The following is a 10,653-nucleotide window of genomic DNA, read 5'->3' on the forward strand; positions in this document are numbered from 1 at the left end:
TGCACAATCCAGCAACCGCACTCCTTGAAATATAGCCTAGAGAAATAAGACCCTTTATATGAACAGATATATGCACACCCATGTTCATTGCAGCACTGTTTACAATAGCAAAAAGATGAAAGCAACCAAGGTGCCCATCCAAGGATGAATGGATAAATAAATTATGGTATATTCACACAATGGAATACTATGCATTGGTAAGAACAATGATGAATCTGTGAAACATTTCATGACATGGAGGAATCTGGAAGGCATTATGCTGAATGAAAGTATTCAGTTGCAAAGGGACAAATATTGTATGAGACCACTATTACAGGAGCTCAAGAAAAAGTTTACACACAGAAGAGGGTATTCCTTGATGCTTACGAGAGTGTGGAGGGAGAAGGGTATTCAATAATTAGACAGTAGACAAGAACTATTTTAGGCAAAAGAAAAGATGCTACACAACACAGGAGAGGTCAGCATAACAAGATTAAACCAAAAGCAAAGAAGTTCCCTGAATAAAGTGAATGCTTCGAAGGCCAGCGTAGCAGCGGAAGGGGTTTGGGGACCATGGCTTCAGAGGACATCTAGGTCAATTGGCATAATAAAATCTATTCAGAAAACATTCTGCATCCCACTCTGGAGAGTGGCATCCGGGGTCTTAAATGCTAACACAGGGCCATCAAAGATGCATCAATTGGTCTCAACCAACCTAGAGCAAAGGAGAATGAAGAACACCAAACACACAAGGTGATTATGAGCCCCACAAACAGAAAGGGCCACATAAACCAGAGACTACATCAACCTAATACCAGAAGAACTAGATGGTACCTGGTTATAACCCATGACTGCCCTAACAGGGAACAGAGCAGAGAACCCCTGAAGGGGCAGGAGAGCAGTGGCATTTAGACCTCTAACTCACGTAAACAGGCCAGACTTAATGGTCTGACTGAGACTAGAGGGACCCTGGGGGTCATGGTCACCAGACCTTCTGTTAGCCCAAGACAGGAACCATTCCCAAAGCCAACTCTTCAGACAGGGATTGGATTGGATTATGTGATACAAAATGATACTGGTGAGGAGCGAGCTTCTTGGATCAAGTAGACGCATGAGACTATGTGGGCAGCTCCTGTCTGGATGGGAGATGAGAGGGCAGAAGGGGTCAAAAGTTGGCCGTATGGACACGAAAATAGAGCACAGAAAAAAGGAGTGTGCTGTCTCATTACAGGGAGAGCAACTAGGAGGATATAGCAAGGTGTCTATAAATTTTTATATGAGAGACTGACTTGAATTGGTAAACTTTTACTTAAAACACCATGAGAACTAAAAAAAAAAAAAAAAAAGCACCCCTTTTGAAAGAAGCCTCTCCCATTTATCCGATCCCTCCCACCACTACCCCACCCTTGAGCTGGCTTCAGTGGTGGCCAATTTCCCTGGGCCTGAGATAGGTCCTGCTGTGCACCATGAGCCATTCTCCTGGCCTTGGAGAAGGAATAAATTAACAAATGGAGGAAAAACAACCTGCCAGTTCCCCTAACCTGGGAACTCAGGGCAGAAGCAGCTCCTATCCAGGCACAAGCAGCCTATGGACTTTGAATGCCTTTCCCCACGGGGTGGACCTGTGTGGGCCCATTTCAGCAGCTTAGGCCCTCGTTGGCATAGTGCAACAGTGCACATGCCTGAGGTCTGACTTCAAGTGTTTCAGCTGTGGGGCAGAGAGGCTGAATTTTGACATTTGACACCACTCTGCCTATTAAGCAGGGTCCTCACCTACCCATATCAGGGGCCCAAGGATTGGTGGCTCCACCTACAGCACCTAGCCACCCACAACAGGGGCCCAAGGATAAGTGCTGCCTGCTAATCCTTACAGCCAAAAGAATTGGGTCCCCATTGTTCAGCTACAGACCCCACCCAACTGTGAGCTCTAGGGCACAGGGACTCCCTTTCCTCACAGACACTCGGGGGACAATTGTCAGACCCTCCATTGCTCAGAGTGTGACCCCCTGCTGCAACCAGATATCTGCGCCTACACCAATCACCCCTGCTCCTCTAAGACTGTACGTGAGAGTCTGCACCAATTACCTGGACACCTCAGCTGTATCCATACAAGAAAAAAAGTGAATGGACTCCTAGGCTTATATACCCGGTAACAGCTCTAGTCATCTGGTGACAGGACGTTAGAGCTTCAAAGGCACCAATAATCAAGCTAGCTCACTTGAGCAGCCTATTTGGGCATATCAAAACAAAACAAAGCAAGAAGCTAGGACACAGCAAGCAAGCACAAAATAAGTTAAGACAATAACTTATAGATGACTCAGAAACAATAGTCTAAATCAAATCACATAAAGAAGGAGAACATGTTCACATCAACAAGCTCCCAAAACAAAGAATCAAGGAATCTTCTGGACAAAGATATATTCCTGGAATTACCAGAGGTAGAATACAAAAGATTAATATACAGAACTCTTTAAGAGATCAGGAAGGAGAGCAGGCAAAATGCAGAACAAACCAAGGATCCCACAGATAACGCACTCGAGGAATTTAAGAAGGTTATTGAAGAGCAAAATGACAAATTTAACAGGCTTCAAGAATCCATAGAGAGACAGCAATCAGAAAGCCAGAACGTTAACAATAAAATTTTGGAATTAGACAACTCAAAGAAAATCAGAGGAACAGAACTGAGGAAATGGAGGTCAGAATTAGTGATATCAAAGGTAAAACTCTTGCCAACAATATATTCAATGAAAAATCAGATAAAACCGACAGGGGCACTCACAGCCAGGGAAGAAATGCTTGCTTTCTTGTCAACTAGAATTTGTTTCAGGATCTTCAGGTTGTGAAAACACAGGATTTTTTTTACCAACATTAAGAAGATCATCAAAAATGATCATGAAGAGAGAGTGGAAGGAGGGAATGGGCTGTCTCATGGAGGGGAGAGTAATTGGGAATATGTAGCAAGGTGTATATAGGTTTTTATGTGAGAGACTGACTTGATTTGAAAACTTTCACTTAAAGCACAATAAAACTTAATTAAAAAAAAAAAAAAGAGCATCCGCCATGGAATTCTTTCTCCTTCTAGTGTTAGGGATTGAATTGTGTCCCCTGAAGAGAAAGATCACACTCCTAACCCCTGTACCTCTGAATGTGACCTTTTTTGGGGTAACGGAGTTTTTCACTGAAGATAAATCCACTGTGGTGGACTCAATTTTGACTCACAGTGGCCCTATAGGACAGAGTAGAAGCCAACTGCCACATCTTTCTCCTGCTCTTTGAGGAGAGTATCAGTTAAGTAATACCGGAGGAGGGTGGGTCCTAGTCCTAATCCTTTCTGAGTGCTGTTTCATAAAAGAGAAGAGATGTGTAGTGAGGGTCAGGCTTGGGAGGGAGACAACATGTAAGGGTCTCTCACAGACCAATGAACGCCAGGAAATACCCGGGGACTACTGACAAGAACAGTTCTTCCTGCATGGGCCACACCACTGCCCCACACCACTGAACTCCTAGAAATTTCACTGAGGTGGAAGGAGCCTGAATTTTTGTGGGATTTATTTCCCAACTCCTAGCACACAAGTGTTCTACCAATAAGTCCAGAGTCTTTGGCCCTTCGTCCCTGCTATGTCCAATCAGCGTAGGGTCATCAATGCAATGGATCAGTATGATGGCCTGAGGAATGGAAATGCAATCAATGTCCCTGAGGTCTAAATTAAGACATAGGGCTGGAGAGCTGATACATCACTGAGGTAGGACAGTAGAGGTGTACTGCTTGCCTTTCCAGCTGAGGAAAAGCTGTTTCTGATGTTTCTTCAAAACTGAAAATAGGAAAACAACATTGGTCAGACCAATAGCTGGATACCAGGTACCAGGAGATATATTAATTTGCTCAAGCAATGAAACCACATCTGGAATGGCAGCTACAACTAGAGTCACCACTTGGTTAAGTTTACGGTAATCCGCTGCCATTCAACGAGATCCATCTGTTTTCTGCACAGGCCCAATAGGCAAGTAGAATGGGGATGTGGTGGGAATCACTATCCCTGCATTCTTCAAGCCATTGATGGTAGTAGTACTCTCTTCAATTCCTCCAAGAATGCGTTATTGCTTCTGGTTTACTATTTTCATAGATAGGGGCAGGTGTAATGGCTTCATCCTGGCTTTTCGTACCCTGAGAGCCCCTATTCCTCTTGTCACATATCCAGTGTGGAGGTTCTGGGGGTTGCTGAGTAAATCTATTCTTATTATGTATTTTGGAACTAGGGAAATCACTACAGGATGGGTTTGGGGACACACCAGACCCACTGTGAGACCAATATGAGCTAAGAGTGCAATAAGAATCTGACCTTCATATGCCTCTACTCTGACTGGTGGGCCTCAGTGATGTTTTGGGTCTCCTCGAATTAGCGCGCGTTTAGAATCGGTATCCAGTAATGCCAGAAAATTCTGATTATTTCCTTTCCCCAATGAACAGTCACTCTCATAAAAGCCTGTAGACCACTTTGGGGGAGGCTGGGAGAAATTTCACAGCATAAATTTTTGGCAGTGTAGGGAATCTTTCCTCAAGGGGACCTGGCTTCCCCTTCGTTCAAGGGGCTGTGGGTCAGTAAACTAGCTCTAGGCTGCGAATTGATTGGGAGGCTGCAACTCTCTATTCTGGTGATTCAAGATAGATTACCATTCACTTGGCCTGGAATTCTTCTGCTTGTAGAGATCAAGTAAACATTTAGCAGGTTTCATGTCTATTTCACCCGGAGGAGGCTTGACTCATTAGTCAACACCATAATTCCATACAAGTCAGACTATTCTAATTACTGCTTTGACTCTGCTGTCCATTGTGGTAACCGCTAACCACTCCCACCTTGCTTTGTCAATTGAGTGCTGTCACTTGGCCCCTAACGCCACTGGGCCAATCAGCCCCTTTGTAGTTAGGTGTTTTAATTCGGTTAGGGCAGTTCTCACTGTCAAGCCTTACTCACATAAAAGGGCAATCACAGCACTCTTCAAGAATGCTGTGACCCCCTTAGCAAATTTCTTTCTCACTATTGCGGTAAATGGTGTGTCCTCTGGCACTCCATGTGTGGGCATGTGGGTCTAACCGGATAAATACACTCTAATGTACCAATTTCCCTAAGTCTTTGAATACCTTCTTCTACAGTATACCAGGGCAGGTCTTGTACTTCAGACTGATTTACTCTAGGCCACCATGTAATCTGTACTTCATCAACCCAACCAAATAAACTATTAGATCTTTTCCTCTTGAGCAGAAGCACTGAATGAAGAATCTGTGCTTAGTGGGCCCATATTGGTAAACTGAGACTGATCCATGTTTATGTTCCTAGCACCATTATCCCACACCCTTAATAGCCATTCTCACTCATATTCCCCAGGTTTCTGTTTGTACATATTAGGAAAGTCAAGCAGTTCCTTTGGAGTGTGGCGTGCCTCCTCCTTGTTCACACTTTGTACTTCACCTTTTGGGACTTAAGTCTAGTTATAGACCTAGAAGAAAAATGGGTAGTGGGGGTGAGTCCTGGGAATATTCAGAAATGTCTTGAAAGACATCTACCTAAGGTGATGCCTCAGGCAAAGCACCAGCTGCCGCCTCAGGTGATATCTCAAAGACTCTTCAGACACAGTTTGGCTAATCTCGTCAAATGGGGGTGGAAGGTATAAGGGTTTTACTGGAGGGCAGTGGCTTCGCCGAAACCCTGGTGCCGTAGCGGTTAAGAGTTGGCTGCTAACCAATAGACCATTAGTTCAAATCTACCAGAAGCTCCTTGAAAACCCTATGGGGTAGTTCTATTCTGTTGTATGGGGTCACTATGAGTCGGAATCACCTCCTATTAGCCAGAAATGGTTTTTTTTTAGTTTGTTTGTTTCTTTGTTTTATGTGTTTTGGTGGCTTAGCAGAAGAAGATGGAGTAATCTCTTCAGAGGGAGTAAGAGTGTTGATTCTCCTGGCAGCAATGATTCAACAGAATTTAGAGCCTCAGTGTCCCCAGCTTCCTGATTATCTGCCCATATGTTCCCATTCCAAGTTTTGGGGTCCCATTTCTCCTCAATCAATGGCCTCCCTTTAACTTCAGACACTATTCGAGGTTGGGAAGTTAATTACATTGTTATTCAGCCACTCTTAGAATAAGACTCTGTGTTAGATTTTCAGCAATATCAGCTCTGTTACTACAAGAAGTAAGGCTTTCTTTCAGGGCACATGTTGCAACTTTGAGGTATTTTATAAGGCACTTGTACTGCGACTCTGAAGCCCTGAGCTCATCTCTCTCACCTCTTTGTCCAATGAAAGTAGGACCAACCAACCAGCTTCCTTACTTCCCGATAAAATCGTGGAAAATTTTCAAACATGTGATCACCCAGAGCCTCGCTTCTCACCAATACTTGATCTACTTCTGATGGTACTTGGCATATTAAAATTGCCACCGCTTGCCATGGATTAAAAAAATAATAATTATTATTTTATTTACTTTTTACTACTGGAGGTAGAGTCGTCAGCACTTTTAGGACTAGTCAAACTTGAGAACCAATTGAGAAAACTCATCCTTATGATACTGTTTCTCTGGAACCACTCTCAGCACCAAGTGTCTTGGAACAGGTTCTCAAGAGAAGCAAAACTAGTGGAGCATATGCATGGATGTGTGTGTCTGTGTGTTTGTGTGTGTGTATGTATGTACATATAACTATGTATATGTGTAGACAGAGAGCTTTATCTCAAGTAAATTGCTCACATGCTTGTATAGCTAGCAAGTCTCAAGTCAGTGGGTCAGACATCAGGTTGGAGGCTTCTTCCGTCTCATGTACCTGCAGGGGCAGAGGAACCCAAGTTTGACAGGAAAGGATGCAGGCTTCTGGCTAAAGTCCAAAGAACTGGAGGTCAGATGATAACCAGTTGGATGCAGGATCCAGAGCAATCCAGTAACCTTTGCCAAAACTTCTAAACATATATTGGATGCAGGCCACACCCCTGAGGAAAACCCACTTACAACTGATTGGCTGATCATACCAGATCACATCATGCAGGATGACTACATCACTATATAACTGCCAAACCAGTGAGAATCATGGCCCAGCCAAGCTGACACACAACGTTAACCACCACACGTTACAAGCCCAGTGATTACCTTAATCATTTTCCCAACTGGTGGCTAAAACAGCCTATAAATAATTTTATCTACTCCTCTAAAAGTCTTAAGTCCTGTTTAAATATACATTTATCTACTCTACTTTTGCTTCCTAGGAAAGGTAAATCTCATGACAGTCGAAGTCAAATAGATGTTCACATTCTAAATTTGCCTCATTCTCATTTCACTGATGATCAACCCTGATGACAATCCTTCTGAAATATTTTTTGATTATGAAAATGAACTAATAACACACCTAAGTGTTTATACTATTATGGTGTAAATTCCAAATATTCTGGCATTAAATGATATTTACTAAGAGGTCATTTTACTCAGGTAACTTTGGTGGGAGAACACCATTTGGCTAAAGGCCTAAGACAGTTTATTTCTGACTGTATAAACAGGTTCTTTCTCGAGGGGATCTACCTCTTTTTCATTCGAAGAGCTCTGTGCTTGTGAATTTGTTGAGGGTCTGAGACTGTCAATTGCTTTGATTCAAGTCAGACCGTGTTCACCAGACCTAGAGTGTTTCTGCTTATACAAATCAAGTAAAACTTTAATAGACTGTCCATCTATTTCATTTCTAGAGACACCGACCAAGGGGTTCATGCCAAAGAGCTTTGAGGCACAGACCATTCTGATTACTGCTTCAGCTCTGTATTCAGTGTAGGAACTAAGGTCACCTTGTCTTTTAGGCTTAAATGTTGTGACTTGACCCTTCCAATCCCATCTTCCCATCATCCCCATTCATTTCAATGATCTCAGTTCCATGGTAGCAGTTTCCACTGTCCTTCATAAAATTGAGGATGTGAAAATAGTTCTGTAGGATCTATTTCTCACAGCCTTGTTGAATGTAGTGTCTTCTGGATCTTTCCAGGGGATAAAAGTAGGGGCGAATGTGCATGTCTGTGGAGTGTACAATTAATTTTTACTCAAAGGATTTGGAGTTTTTCCCTGGTTCCTGAGAGGTAATCTCTAAACACCTGAGATTTTCCCAGTGACTGGAGTCTTTGTAATTTCTGGAGGGGCTCCAGGTCACACCTGAGAGTTTATGCTGAAGGGGCAAGTGGGTCTCATTGAGAGGGCAAAGAGGAAAAGTCCCTAAGATGCTGGTTTAGAGGGATATTGCCAAATGAAAGGAGTACCCAAAGGATCTTGAGATATCAGCAAGTTACTCTGAAATGGGGTAGCAAATACATATATGTGGAGGGATGGACAAAGCAAATGTACAAAATGTTCATTTGTAAATGGACTTGAAGAATATATAAAGTCATTACTCTTTCACCTTTTTTATGTTTCTAATTCTTTTGAAAAGGAAGATTGGGAGCTCTTGTCCCAGGTTCTACTTTGTTCTCTTGAGATGGACATTCTGAAAGATGAGGACCACAGAAGCGGTGACGGTTCCTCCTGGTCCAGAGCAGGATACAGCTGTTGGGGGCCTCAAGCCGCTGAAGAGCTGTTCATCGCCTCTCATCTCTCCAAGCCTCGGCCATGCTGGGACTCTTCTGCATCAAACAAGGGTAAAGAAGATTTTTGCGGAGGAGAGAGAGCTCAAAACAGCTTTCCCTGACCGGGAATCGAACCGGGGCGCGGCGGTGAAAGCGCCGAATCCTAGCCACTAGACCACCAGGGACCAACGGGGCCCGTCATCTCCGGCCTCCAAACCTTACATCTTTTTGCACCCAACTCCGGGAAGCCTGGACGCCTACCTTCCTGCATGCTGCCCTCTCCTCCAGCGATCCTCCGCAAGGCCCTTTCCTTCTCGCTTTCTCCAAAACGCGAGACAGCCTGCCACACGCCGAGCGCTGTCAGGTCTTCCCAAGTTTCGGAGGGAGGTGGCCTGCCCTGCCACACCTCAGATCTGACCTAGAAATGCGCTTTGCGCGTGGCAGCGTGCGGAGAGACGGCGGCCGGATCGGGCGCGGGGGACAAGCCTACAGGGAGGAGGCGCCCAGGGTGGGAAGGGGGCCGAGCAGGAGCCCCCGAGAACTCCACTATCAAAAAGGGCTCAGACGGATGCAGAAACGGAGGCAGCCTGGATGAATAACTCTTGGAACCAGGGCCCCGGGACCCCAAATTGAACTCCGGATTTTCCCCCCCTAAAGTCCTCTGCCCCTGCCATTTCCCCATCTTTGTTGATGGCCACTCCATCCTTCCCTATGTTCAGGCAAAAAACTGCGAGTTCTCCTTGGCCACGGTCTTTTCCTCAGACCCTATATCTAATTACACAGGGATTTACGTGTTCTCCTTGGTGGTACAATGGGGAAGAGTCGGTAGCTCGAATCCACCCGCCGCTCCGTGGAAACCCTATGGAGCTGTTCTACTGTGCTCGCTGTGAGTCCTAATAGACTCCACCGCAACGGATCTTTTGGTTTTTGTCCGTCAAATGTGGGCGTTGGTCTACGCAGTCCCTCCCTTTCCTGAGCTCTGAATTTGCACTGAAGGCGTTCCTGACAAAGACCGGAGGTCAATTTAAGGCGTAGCCTCCGGCAGGCTCAGACCTTAGGGTTCCAGACCCTTAATTTCAGGGCGTGAGATTCGGCTGCATTTGCCCCATTTCTTTGGCTCTGTCCCTCAAAATCAGCCTGTCTCTGGCCTGTCTTGGAGAGTTGCGGACATGCCTGGGACCACTCCGCTCCTCTCCTCTCTCCAGGTTGGGAAACCAACTCCCTTCGGGTTCCTCCTGCAGAGAAGCTTCTGAAGGAGCTTTTTTTTTTCCTGTCTTGAAGTGCGCGCGCCCCAGGTGTGCGGTACGCAGGGGCGCACGCGCTGAGTTTGTGGTTCTCCAGTAGCCTTCTCTTCTCTCCCCCGTGTAAGGGAAGGACAACCTCCCCCTTTGTCCAGTTCAGGAGGGATCCCAAAGGGTCTTGACCCGACAGAAAGGCAGTGAACCCTCTCCTCTGGGTGGGCGGGGAGGCGGGAGATTGATCCAGAAGGGAAGGGGAAATGCATGTTATGAAATTTCCTGATCTAAAGCTACCTGGAAGGCAGCCTCGTCTGGAACAGGGTCCTAGGTCGCTGAAGAGCGTGAGGTAGTCCAGTTGTGTCCCCGTCTCCACTTTGAGCCAAAAAACAAAGTCGAACACCGAGTCCTGGTTTCCAGTGAGCAAGGAATCTGCGCCCTCCTCAGGTTGGGGGAGCACTTGAACTTCGGGTGTGAAGGCAGTTTGGTAACCTCAGCACCTAGAGCAGCAACAGCAGGAGAAAACGGCACATTCTTGCCCTGAAACTTTTTTTTTTTTTTTTAATCTTGATTTCCAAGGGAAATCCTATGGAGAATAGCAATAAAGCCTGTGAGCTACAGAAACTCTTTGCCTATTGGCGGTTGCCCTGAGGCTAAAGTGAAAAACCTGCGCAAACCACCTCCGTTAACTTTCGCACTCCATGATCTGTTGAGCAGAAAAATAAAAAAGGCAAACGAAGATGAGTTTCCGGTATTGAAAGAAAACTGCCCTTCAAAAAGAATCTCCAAGAGTGAGGAGGGAGAAATCAAGCGATTGTGAATTCTGCATGAGCTTCCCCTGGGTCCTGCTGTTTACACTGG

The sequence above is a fragment of the Elephas maximus genome, chromosome 3 (genome assembly GCF_024166365.1).
Source record: "Elephas maximus indicus isolate mEleMax1 chromosome 3, mEleMax1 primary haplotype, whole genome shotgun sequence".
In the NCBI taxonomy this organism is placed as follows: Eukaryota; Metazoa; Chordata; class Mammalia; order Proboscidea; family Elephantidae; genus Elephas; species Elephas maximus.